This window comes from Rattus rattus, chromosome X (assembly GCF_011064425.1).
Source record: "Rattus rattus isolate New Zealand chromosome X, Rrattus_CSIRO_v1, whole genome shotgun sequence".
Classification (NCBI taxonomy): Eukaryota; Metazoa; Chordata; class Mammalia; order Rodentia; family Muridae; genus Rattus; species Rattus rattus.
Genome location: NC_046172.1, coordinates 86,700,574 through 86,712,841, shown reverse-complemented (window position 1 = coordinate 86,712,841; position 12,268 = coordinate 86,700,574).

Sequence of the window (12,268 nt, the reverse complement as noted above, 5' to 3'; positions counted from 1 at the left end):
TTCCACACTACATTCAACCTCTTCACCAAGCCTGCACACCCTTCATTAAGCCTAGGAAGGTGAATTTGTCTGATCTTCATCTCCATATACCTGCCCTAACCCATATATCACCCCAAAACTCCAAGCCTAGACCAGGGCACACATCCTGCATACTAGGTGCCCACTGTCGGAAGCCTTTTTGCCATTTCTTTGAAGCAGAAGAAATAGAAAGTGTGCCAGGCAGGCAGAAGGCAAGTCAGGGTCTGTTGGCAGCCTCCCTGGACTGCTGAGGCATGGAAAGATAAAGGGAGGTGCACTTGAGGCTCATGACGAGGGGCTGAAGATTCTATTGACCTTGGTGGAAGGAACAGAGAGATTTCTGGGATGAGAACAAATGTATTGTGTGCATTTTAGCAAAATTGTTTCTGTTAGCTTGTGGCTTTGCTTCCCACGGTGCTGTAGTCTTAAGAAGGCGAGGCTATAGAAATACACTGGCTGCTGGCTGGTATTCAGCAAAGCATCCCTCCCATACCTGTGTCTTGCATCTTTTCTATCTTTCCTATAATCAGCCTCACTCCCTCACTTCCTCAGAGGACTATTCAACTTCATCCTGGCTGGTTTGGTCCAGTCTACTGGGCTTCATTCCACCTAAGCCATATCCGACCTACTCCTCCTCTTCTGCCCCAACCTGCACATTAGACTCGAGGTTAACAGAAGAACTCCGTATGTCCAGATCTCACTGTTTAGTATTGTTTTTGTTTGTCTGTTACATGGTCTATGGTTCCCAGGGAAGTATTGATAGCCCAGATGGGAAATTTTTATTTAAGCTGTATATTTTTCTCTCCTAAGGGGCCCGAATCTCTAGGGTATATGAAGACAAGAGTTTGATGAGGACTTGGTTATCTAATGATACCACCCTAAAGAGTTCTCACCATTTTCCTGCTGCAGAAGAACGCACTGACAGTCTGTTCCTAGCCTTTCTAAATTCTGGTAGCACTCTCTCATTTCAGGCACGACATATTTCATGTCTTTTCAATAAATTTCATGTAGGTCAGGCTCATTTAGAGTCTTTTTAACTGCTTGCAGCCAATGGACTCTAACTAATTAAATCAAACTCAGTGATGCTACCACTTTCTTTACCCGTAGCTCAGGTTAAACAGTGAGCCTATATGCTTCTATGTATTAAGTCAGAGCGTGGGTGCAACTTCTCAAATCTTCTTACGCTGTCTCCCTATTCTTATCGTTGCTGTCCTGACTTGGGCCCTTATCTCGAATTAATTTTAGCAAAAGTACCCAAATTTATCTCATTCTCCCTAGTGTAATCACTTCCAACACACACCCTGCTGACTCTACACTTCATTATTTTTGAAAACCCAATCAGACCACGTGTTCCCACCATGTGATACCTTTCATCAGCTCCACTTACCAATTAAATTTAGCACAAATGGAAATTTATGGTGAAATTTCTACCTGCCACTCTCTTCTTTGACATAAATGCAAAATAAAAGTCCAAAATGATGGAGCATGCCTATAAAGCTAGTACTCAGGAGACTGAGAGAGGAAGATTAGAGTTTGAAGCAACCCTGGGCAAACTAATGTGTCCCTGTCTCAAGAAAGAGAGCAAAATAAAATGGAAGGCTAACTTTATTTCTTTTAATTTTCTAAGATTAGGAATGGAAGATTATAGGATTTTATTAATTGTGGACTTGTGACAAAGTATTTTGAAATAAACCCTAAGGAACAGTCTCATCCTTTTCCTACCCCTCCTAAATGTCTTACTATCAAGTTCTGGTGAGCAACCAAGAGCAACAGCAGTAGTTGGTGTTGATTTGGGGACCTTCATGACTCATCCTCAGGAGGAGTGTCACACCTGGCTCTGGGCTGGCTTTTAGGATTGCCATGATCTAGCCCATGTAGAAGACTTTCATCCACAACACTCTCTCTCTCTCTCTCTCTCTCTCTCTCTCTCTCTCTCTCTCTCTCTCTCTCTCTCTCTCCCCCTTCCTCTTACTTCCCCCACCCCTCTCTTCCTCTCTCTCTCTCTCTTTCTCTTTCTCTCCTTCCTTTCTCTCTCTCTCTCTCTTTCTTTCTTTCTTTCTTTCTTTCTTTCTTTCTTTCTTTCTTTCTTTCTTCTCCTCCTCCCCTCCCCTCTCCCCTCCTCTTTTCTTTTTGGATTTTGAAGACAGAGTTTCTCTATGTAACAGCCCTGGCTGTCCTAGAACTTTCTTTGTAGAGAGACCAGGCTGACTGCCTCCCGAGTGTTGATATTCAAGCTGTGTGCTACCACACCTGGATCAAGATATTTTTTGACATAGATATCAAATCACAAGTTTATTCAATAGAATAAAAATAACGTACCTAAATATCTCGCTTTCAGTTTATGCATAAAACATATATAACAAGTCATTGCTCCTTTAAGTAGAATTATATATTCTTTTAGTTTTATTTATTCTTCTCTCATGTAATACATGGTAACTACAACTACATCTCCCTCCAGTCCTCCCAGTCTGCCCCCCCAACCTCCCGTCGATTCCCCTCGACCCAAGAATGGATAAGGAAAATGTGATGCATTTACACTGGTGGAGTATTACTTAGCTGTTAAGAACAATAACATCATGAAATTTGCAGGCAAATAGATGGAAGCAAGATATTTTTCTTAAAATATACTTTATATTTTCATTCGTGTAGAGATGGGTGTGGTGGGTGGGGGTGAGTGGGGATAGGTGCCTGCAGAAGCCAGAAGAACGTTTCAGTTTCCGGGACCTGGATGCAAGGAACCAAACTAGGGTTCTCTGGAAGAACAGCAAGAGCTCTTAACTGCTGAGCCAGCTCTCAAACTCCTTACTTCTTCTACTCCCCTATTCTCCCATCCATTTTCCTGGTTAAGCCTTATCATGCCAGTATTCCTCCCACCTACTCTCATTTTACATGAGTTCTAAGACACCCCCTCATGGCTCCTCTCTAGCTTCATGGTCTCTACAGACATTCTTAGCTACATACAAAAACAAATTTGAAGCTGTGATCCACATGTAAGGCAGATGAGCCATTTTTCTTTGTGGGGTTATTATCTCATTTAGTATAACCTTTTCCAATTCCTTCTATTTTCCTTCCAATTCCATAATTTCATTTTTCTTCAGTGCTAAATAGACTCTATTGTGTAAATGTGCTAAATCTTCACTATCTCGTTTGGTTTTTAACCTTGAATTTGCTACGTACCCCATGCTGGCCCTGAACTTGCCATTCTCCTGTCTCAGCCTCCTGAATGTTAGGATTATAGGTTTGCCCCAAACCAAAACTAAACATTATATTCTAAAAGCAGAAGTTAGTAATTTACTCATTGTCCCTCTTCTCTGCCTTCCACCTCCTACTCTTTGATGTGTAGATTTCCTGGGCTACCTTGCTAACTGCTCTTCCTGTTAAGGTCTGCCAATAAGAAGCACTGGCAGGAGATCAGAAGTCTGGAGAGGCCTGCAGGGTTCACCTGAGTTGCAGCCAGCAGAGAAGAGCAACATGCAGATCCACTGTCAAGCCTACAGGCCCACTGACAGCCCAAGGAGTCCTGCTGGCATCAGGAATATCCAGCCAACACTGGGAACAACTGGATGGCTGAAGGACATAAGAAGAGAATCAACGAGAGCCAGGGCATTATGGCACCACCAGATCCCTACTACAGCAAGCCCTGGATATCTTAATGAACCTGAAATACAAAAGAAAAGGATATTTAATTCAGTCTTATAATAATGTTTGCAGCCTTTAAAGAGGAAATGAATGAATTCCTTAAAGAAATACAGAAAAATACATTTAAACAGGTGAAGAAAATGACTAAAACTGTTTAAGAATCAAAAATGGAAATAGAACCAATAAAGAAATCACAAACTGAGGGAATCCTGGAGATGGAAAACCTAGGGGAGAAAACAGGATCTACAGATACAATTTACCAACAGAATACAGGAGATGAGAGAGAATCTCAGGTGTAAAAGATACAAGAAATTGATAGATCAGTCAAAAAATGTTAAATCTAAAATGTCCTAACACAAAACATCAAAGACATCTGTGGCACAAGGAAAAAAGACCAGACCTACGAATAATAGGAATAGAAGAAGGTGAAGATTCGACCTACAAGACTCAGAAAAATATTTTCAACAAAGCTTAAAAAGAAAGTTATGCCTAGAGACATAAAAGAAGCTTACAGAATACCAAATATATTGCAACAGAACAGAAAATCCTCCCACCACATAATAATCAAAACACGAAATGTACAGAACAAAGAAAGAACATTAAAAGCTGCAAGGGAAAATGGCCAAGTAAAATATAAAGACGGACTTATCAGAATTATACCTGACTTCTCACCAGAGAATCTAAAAACCAGAAGGGCAAGTGCAGATGTCTTGCAGACTCCTAGAGATCACAAATGTCAGCCCAGACTACTATATCCAGCAAAACCTTTAATCAACATAGATGGAGAAAACAAGATATTCCATGACAAAATCATATTTGAACAAATCTATCCCTACAGAAGCTAACTACATCCAAGAAAACAGGAAATAAATAACTCCAGCAAATTAAAGGAAGGAAGGTACACTGCGATAGTTTGGATATGCCTGGACAAGGGAGTGCCACTATTAGCAGGTGTGGTCTTGTTGAAGTAGGTGTGGCCTTGTTTCAAGAAGTGTGTCACTGTGGGTGTGGGCAGTGAGATCCTCCTCCTATCTGCCTGGAAGACAGTCTTAAAATCAGCCTTCAGGTGAAGATGTAAAACTGACCTCTCCCTGTACCATGCTTGCCTGGACACTGCCATGCTCCCACCTTGATGGTAATGGACTGAACCTCTGAACCTGTAAGCCCCAATTAAATGTTGTCCTTATAAGTTGCTTTGGTCATGGTGTCTCTTCACCATGTAAAACCCTTAGTCAGTAAAAACCCTGACTAAGACAGATCTCTCTCTCTCTCTCTCTCTCTCTCTCTCTCTCTCTCTCTCTCTCTCTCTCTCACACACACACACACACACACACACACACCACACAATAACACCAGAATAACAGGAATTCATTCAGAATTCATTTACTGGTCATTCATAGCTCTCAACATCAATGGACTCAATTCCCCAATAAAGATAAAGGCTAACAGAATGGATATAAAACCAGAAATCATCATTCTGCTGCATACAAGAAGCACATCTCAGCAACAAAGATAGATATTACCTCAGAGTAAAGGGCTGAGAAAAGGTTTTCTAAGCAAATGGGTCCAAGCAATCTTAAGCAGCCATTCCAATATCTAATAAAAATAAAATTTCAACAAAAATTAATCAAAAGAGATAGGGAAGGACACTTTTTTATCTTATATTTATTTCACATGTGTGAGTGCACTGTAGCTATGTTCAGACACACCAGACGAGGCATCTGATCTCATTACAGATGGTTGTAAGCCTCCATGTGGTTACTGGGAATTGAACTCAGGACCTCTGGAAGAGCAGCCAGTGCTCTTAACTGCTGAGCCATCTCTCAAGCCCGGAAGGACACTTCTTATTCATCAAAGGAAAAACCCAGCAAGAAGAGCATACACGTTCATAAAAAGAAACATTACTAAAGATTAAACAGCATATTGAATCCTACACATTAATAGTAATAGACTTCAACAGTCCACTATAATCAATGGACAGGCCATTTGAGACAGAAACTAAACAGACATAATGAAATGAACAGAGGTTATGAATGAAATGGATCTAATATATATCTACAGAACACTTCACACAAAAGAATACATCTTCTCAGCACCTCATGGAACCTTCTATATTGGTAGGATAAACATAGTAAAAATGGCCATTTTACTAAAAGCAATCTACATATTCAATTCCCATCAAAATCCCAACACAATTCTTACAGACCTTAAAAGAGCAATTTTTGACTTTATATAGAAAAACAAAAACCCAGGATAGCCAAACAACCCTAAACAATAAAAGAACTTCTGGAGGTATCCCCAATTTCAATCTGTACTACAGACAAATAGTAATTAAAAATTTCCATGGTATTGGCATAAAAACAGACAGGTTAATCAATGATATCCAATGAAAGACCCAGAAAAGAACCCACATATCTAGGAATACTTGACTTTTGACAAAGAACTCAAAACCATACAATGGAAAAATGAAAGCATCTTCAACCAATTGTGCTGATCTAACTGGATGTTTGTATGTAGAAGAATGCAAATAGATCCATATCTATCACCCCACACAAAACTCAAGCCCAAGTGGATCACAGACCTCAACATAAATCTGGACACACAAAATCTAATAGGGGAGACAGTGTGAAAGAGCCTTGAACTCATTGGTACAAGAGTCAGTTTCCTGAACACCAATGGTTCACAGTCTACTGTCAACAGTTGACAAATGGGACCTCTTAAATTGTAAAGCTTCTGTAAGGCAAAGGACACTGTCATTAGGACAAAACAGCAACATATAGATTGGGAAGAGATGTTCACCAGTCCTACATCTACAGAGGGCCAATATCCAAAATATCCAAAGAACTGAAGGTCAGAGAGAGGGGGGGGGAGGCAGACAGACAGACAGAGACAGAGAGAATGGGAATGTGTTAGGAAAACATAGGCAAGTCAAGAAACTAGGCTAAGCCACTAGCAGATATTGGGATACTGGCTCACTGTATATGAATCATGAGAACTGTATAATGTTGAGGCCTCTGAATTAGAAAACTTAGATGCCATTTAAGTTTAACACAAATTTGAAAAAACAATTTTCTAGATCATGCTGTAAATCATTCTAAGAAAAGTGTGACCTGAGTATATAAAATTAACTGATAAGCAGCTGAAGTTTCTGTACACATGCTGTTTTCCGATTAATTATAAAGTTCAAACAAGGTAAGGAAAATTTAGACACTTCGTAAACCCTAAGATTTACCCTAAGTGTAATGTAAGGTACAATACATGAGAAGGTGAATGGGGTAAGATTAGGGTTTCAAAGAATCCTGAGAATAATTACCCTCAGGTTTCAAGCCACTGCCTACTTAGGTGGCATGACTTTTAAAAATATTTGAAAAGGTCATTTTATATGCAAGGGTGTTTTGCCTGCATATATGCTTGTGCACCGCATGCATGCAGTACCTCCAGAGGCCAGAAGAGGGCATCAGATCCTTCGGAACTGGAGTTACAGACGGTTGTGAGCCAAGATGCTAGGAATTGAACCCAGGTCTTCTGCAAAAGCATCAAGCGTTTTTAACTGCTGAGCCAATCTCTCTAGCCACTAGGTAGCCCAATTTTTTAAGAAGTAAAGTTCTGAAAAATGTTTACTAAAATTCTTGAGAATTAAAGACAAAAATACATTTTTACATCCGGTGAATTTGGAGTTAATTTTATGAATAATGAACAAATATTTAAAAAGTATAACAGTAGATTTTAGATCCTTGGATCAAATTTTTGCTATAAAATTGCCTTTTCTAGTTTTAAAGCTCTGTGAGTGCTATGCCAGAGGCTTTCCTTTTATAAGCCTGCCAACACACTAAAGAGCTTGCATGTGGTAATTGCAGAGATGATTGATAATCAAAATTGGCTTTGCTAAAATTTCTAAGCCCATTCGAGAAAAAGGCATAGAGTCTCATATTATCCCAGTCTCATATCGCCCACAGTAAATGGTGGGATTAAGAAGGTTGACTTGAGCTCCAAATTCTCTCTTAACCTTTTGGTAAGAAGTTTGCAATGTATATGGATTTCACTTATACTCTCCGCAGTTTACTATTAAATGTAGTACAATGAATGATAGATATATTGTGCTTCTGTGGGAGGTAGAGTCAGAAGTAACACACTATTTAAGAAAAAAAATCCATTTAACAAAAAATAGTTGTGTTGGAATTTTTTTGAGACTAGAGGAAATGAAGATAGAATAGAATGTTTAATATTCTTTTTACAGATATAGAAGACAAATGTTGTTGCGATTTTAAAAAATCTAAACAGATCGATGAATATGTGCATTGGCTAGAAAATTCATGTGAAGGGTCAATTTTATCCAAACTGATGTATAAATTCCTCCGCAATCTCAATTAAAATGACAGATCTGTTGTGGAAATCAATAAGATGATTTGCTTATTTTAATCATCCTACATTTCATACACATTATCAAATATTACATATCCTATAAATATAAAAATCTTGTTTTTCCCGATAGAAAAAAATGGTTTTAAATGCACATGGAAACGCAAAGATTCTAGAACCAAAGCAATTCTGAAGCAACAACAAAGCCAGGCGGCTTGCATTATCAAAGACTTGCCCTAACACTACAGCAATGGCGGCGGTGTGATATTTGTACCAGGATCGTCCAGAAGACCGATGGGATAGGAAGAAAACTCAGAGACAGAACAACCTCTACCTGTTGGTCAGGTGACAGTGAGGGTACAAAAATACTTAATGGGAGAGGTCAGTCTGACAATAAATAGGGAGTGACACTGGACATCTATGTAGAAGAAAAATCAAACTATCCCAACACACAGAAAATTAATTTAAAATGGATCACAAATCCTTAATGTAGTACCGTCATCTGCAAACATTTTGCATCCAGGGTCAGATGGTAACTATTCTAGGCTGTGTGGGCCATACTATCTCTGTCACAGCACACTGGTTATAGAAACCAGTCAACAAGTCATAGACAATATGGAGATTAAGAGGCATAAGTGCATTCCAACCAAATATCATAAAGGTCAGATGTGGCTTTCAGATTACAAAGCACGACTCCTGTTCTACAGAGAGACATAGGAGAAGCCTTTCTTATTCTTGGGAACAGGCACACATTTCTCCATGTAGGAAATCAGGGGCATTAACCTCATAAAATGGATGAATTAAACAAAATTAAGAACATCCTGACAGGTTGGGTAGTTCATGCCAATACTTAGGAGGCAGACACAGGACAATGTGTGTGAAGCCAGAGTGACATGCTGTCTCCCAAACTACAAAATACAACAATAATTTACAACTTCTAATCAAAGTTCCTATTAAAAATATGAAAACAAAGTGGTCACTCATGCCTTTAATCCAAGCACCCAGGGAGCAGAGGCATATGGTTCTCTGCGATTTCAAAGCCAGCCTGGTCAGTGAGTTTTCCAGGACAGAACTACAGAGGCCATGTCTCCAAAAAGAAACGTGAAGCCTTAGGAAGACACATGACATGACATTGACTTCTTTCTTCCATTTGCATGTACACACACACACACACACACACACACACACACACACACACTCTTTACAGACATGTGCATACAGAGATTCTTAAAGCTTTTAGAACTGGTTTGTGATAGCATCCTATGTCCAGCACAGTGGCTAAAATGAAACATAGGTACCCCTTATTGTCACCTGGCCAACAGATAGAGATCATTTTGTCTCTGAGTTTTCTTCCTGCTCCATCAGTCTTCTGGACGATCCTGGCATAAATACCACACCGCTGCCATTGCTGTAGTGTTAGGGCAAGTCTTTGATAATGCAAGCCGTCTGGCTTTGTTGTCATTTCAGATCCCTTTGGTTCTCCCAGGAACTTGGCTGTAGAGCACAGAGTTACTAAGGCTGTCATAATTTTTGTTAGGCAGATAAGCCTCTATACTCCTGCAGTTTTTACTGAAGTTAAACACACATCTATTCTATAACCAGGGAATCCACCCTTGTGTTAATATGGCTGTTCATTTTCCCTGATAAAGACATTTAATAGCATTTTTTGTTCATGACTCAGAAACCAGAAAGCCAAATGTTCTTCTCTAGGGTCGATAAAAACAACTGTGGTAAATTCACATAGCTAGATCAGTGCATAGCTTTAAAAAAACAGACCTAGAAATATGCACAGTGATGTAGTCAGATCACGTTAGTGTCATCTTTTAAGAGCACTAGCTGCTCTTCCTAGCACCAACATAGGATCTCACAACTGTCTATAATCCCAGTTCCAGGGGATCCTATGTTCTCCTGTGACCTTTGTAGTGGTACATGTACGTGGTGCACTTACATACACCAGGCATACACATATACACATTAAATTAAAAATATATTAATAAATAAAACATCTGTGCTGGTAGATCATAATATGGTTCTCCCCTTTAGATTACTGGTTGAGAGGAGAAATTGAGTCTTGTGATGTTCTAGAAATGGCCTACATCTTCATTTGTTTGGTAAATGTTGGTGCACATGTATGTCTGTGCCTGTGCACATGTATTAGTATGGGTGTAAATGAAGTGTTCTATACTTACAATCTGTGAACTTTAGTGTATGAGATAAAACTATTTGAAAAAGGAGAAAAGATTTTATCAATTTAAAGCGAGTACACTATGTCATCACCCAGGATTTAAAAAATAAAGTATGACTTCTCCCTCTAATTGACAGTTGCAAGAAGAGTAAATATTCATTTATAAAAAGTTCCTGCTTTCAATGTGATATGTAAGTTAAGATACAGTGAGAATTTTGTTCTTCTTTCCAAATTTTATTACTGGGTCATACACTCACGATCTGTTCTTTAGAAGACTTGCTCTGGCAGAATTCAGTATTCTGTGCTTTCGCAAATTATCAGTGTGAAGAATGTTTCACCCTCACCTTCGTCTGCTTTTCTATTCACCTAGGGATACTCATATCCAGTGTGCCTTTGAGTAGCTGATCTAATCACAATTACTGTAGGGAACCTAGGAGTCAGCTCAAGACACCCCAAGAGCAAGTTTTCCGCACAAAGGAGAATGATTTGCCTCAGAGGGACAGAGGGCAGGGATAATAGAGAAATATAGGAGAGAGAGGGAGAAGGGGAGCAAAGGGAAGATGAGAAAGAGGGCAAGGGAGAGGGGGAAAGGGTACTTGTCCCAGAGGAGAAAGGACTGCTTCTGGATAGAGAGGAGACAGATGTGGCACATGGAAAATGGTCATTTATAAAGGTAAGTGGGGAAACCCCATGCTAGGATGACGTGTTTAATTTTGATTTGACAGATTAATTGGGGTAGCCACAAGTGGGCTTTTGATTGCTGGACTTCAATACTTTGATAGCTGGACCTTGGTAGTCAGTCTCGAGGGAGGAAGTGGCCAAATAAGGGAATAGACCTTGGTGGCTAGCTTTAGGAATGTGATCTAAGGGTTTTTCACAATGCAGAGGGAATGGGGGAGAAGGGCAAGGCCTGGCAGAGCCATGTCTGTCATGCTTAGGCCAGCCAGAGTCCCTTCAATAATTAATCGGCAGGAAAATCCCTGAAGTGCTCAAAGGAACCAATGTCCCATTTTTTAGTGATGAGCAAAGATACCTTTATAGGTCATAAAATTATAACCCTTGCTTGGCATGGAGGACACTCCTTTAATCCTAGTTCCAGGCCAGGCTGGTCTACGCAGTGAGTTCTGGGTCAGGCAAGGCTCCATAGTAAGAGTCTGTTTCAGCCCCGCCCCCAAAAGAAATTCTCCTCCTAATAGCTTCTGTTTGTTTATTAGCATGTTTGGCCTTTATGGTTTTCCTGGAGCAGGTATTCAATCAGAGGTGAGAGAAACACACAGTGCCTAAAGCATCAGTATCAGAAGTAGTCGTGTTCTGCTTCGATAATTGTTGTGTATCCTTTGTTATTAAGAGTCAGTTGTGTGGTGTGTGTGTGTGTGTGTGTGTGTGTGTGTGTGTGTGTGTGTGTGTGTGTGTGTGTGTGTGTGTGTGTGTGTGTGTGTGTGTGTGGCATGTGTGGTGTGTGTGTGTGGTGTGTGGGTGTGTGTGGGGGGGTGTGTGTGTGTGTGTGTGTGTGTGTGTGTGTGTGTGTGTGTGTGTGTGTGTGTGAGGGCAGAGGGTAACCTCAGGCATGATCCTTAGGAACACCATCCATCTCTTTGAGATAGTCTCTTGTAGGCCTAGAGCTCAGTAGCAAGTCAGGGAACTTCGTGTCCCCTCCACCTCAGGCCTGAGATTACAACTGTTAGTCATCACTCTTGGCACTTTTACATAGGTCCTTGTGCTTAAAGGTGTTTTATTAAAGCCATGCCCATTGGCCAAGGAATCGGGTTTTTTTGTTTGTTTGTTTTCGTTTTTTTTTTCTAAATTTTGCAGAGTGCGGGGGTCCCTGCGGGGAAGTGATCCAGGAGCCCTCTATATTTTTTTTTTACCCAGAGTCTTCAAATATATTTTTCTTTGAAGGAAGTTTTGCTGTGTTTTGAGTGTTTTCCACCAGGATTTACCACAGGACTACAATTCAAAATGTTTAAATTATGTAAAGGGCTTGGTTTTAATTCTCTCTGTAAGGAAGTGGTAACTGTGAATGGTATTAATTTAGTAACATTAAAGTGTTAAATAGAAAAGAAATTC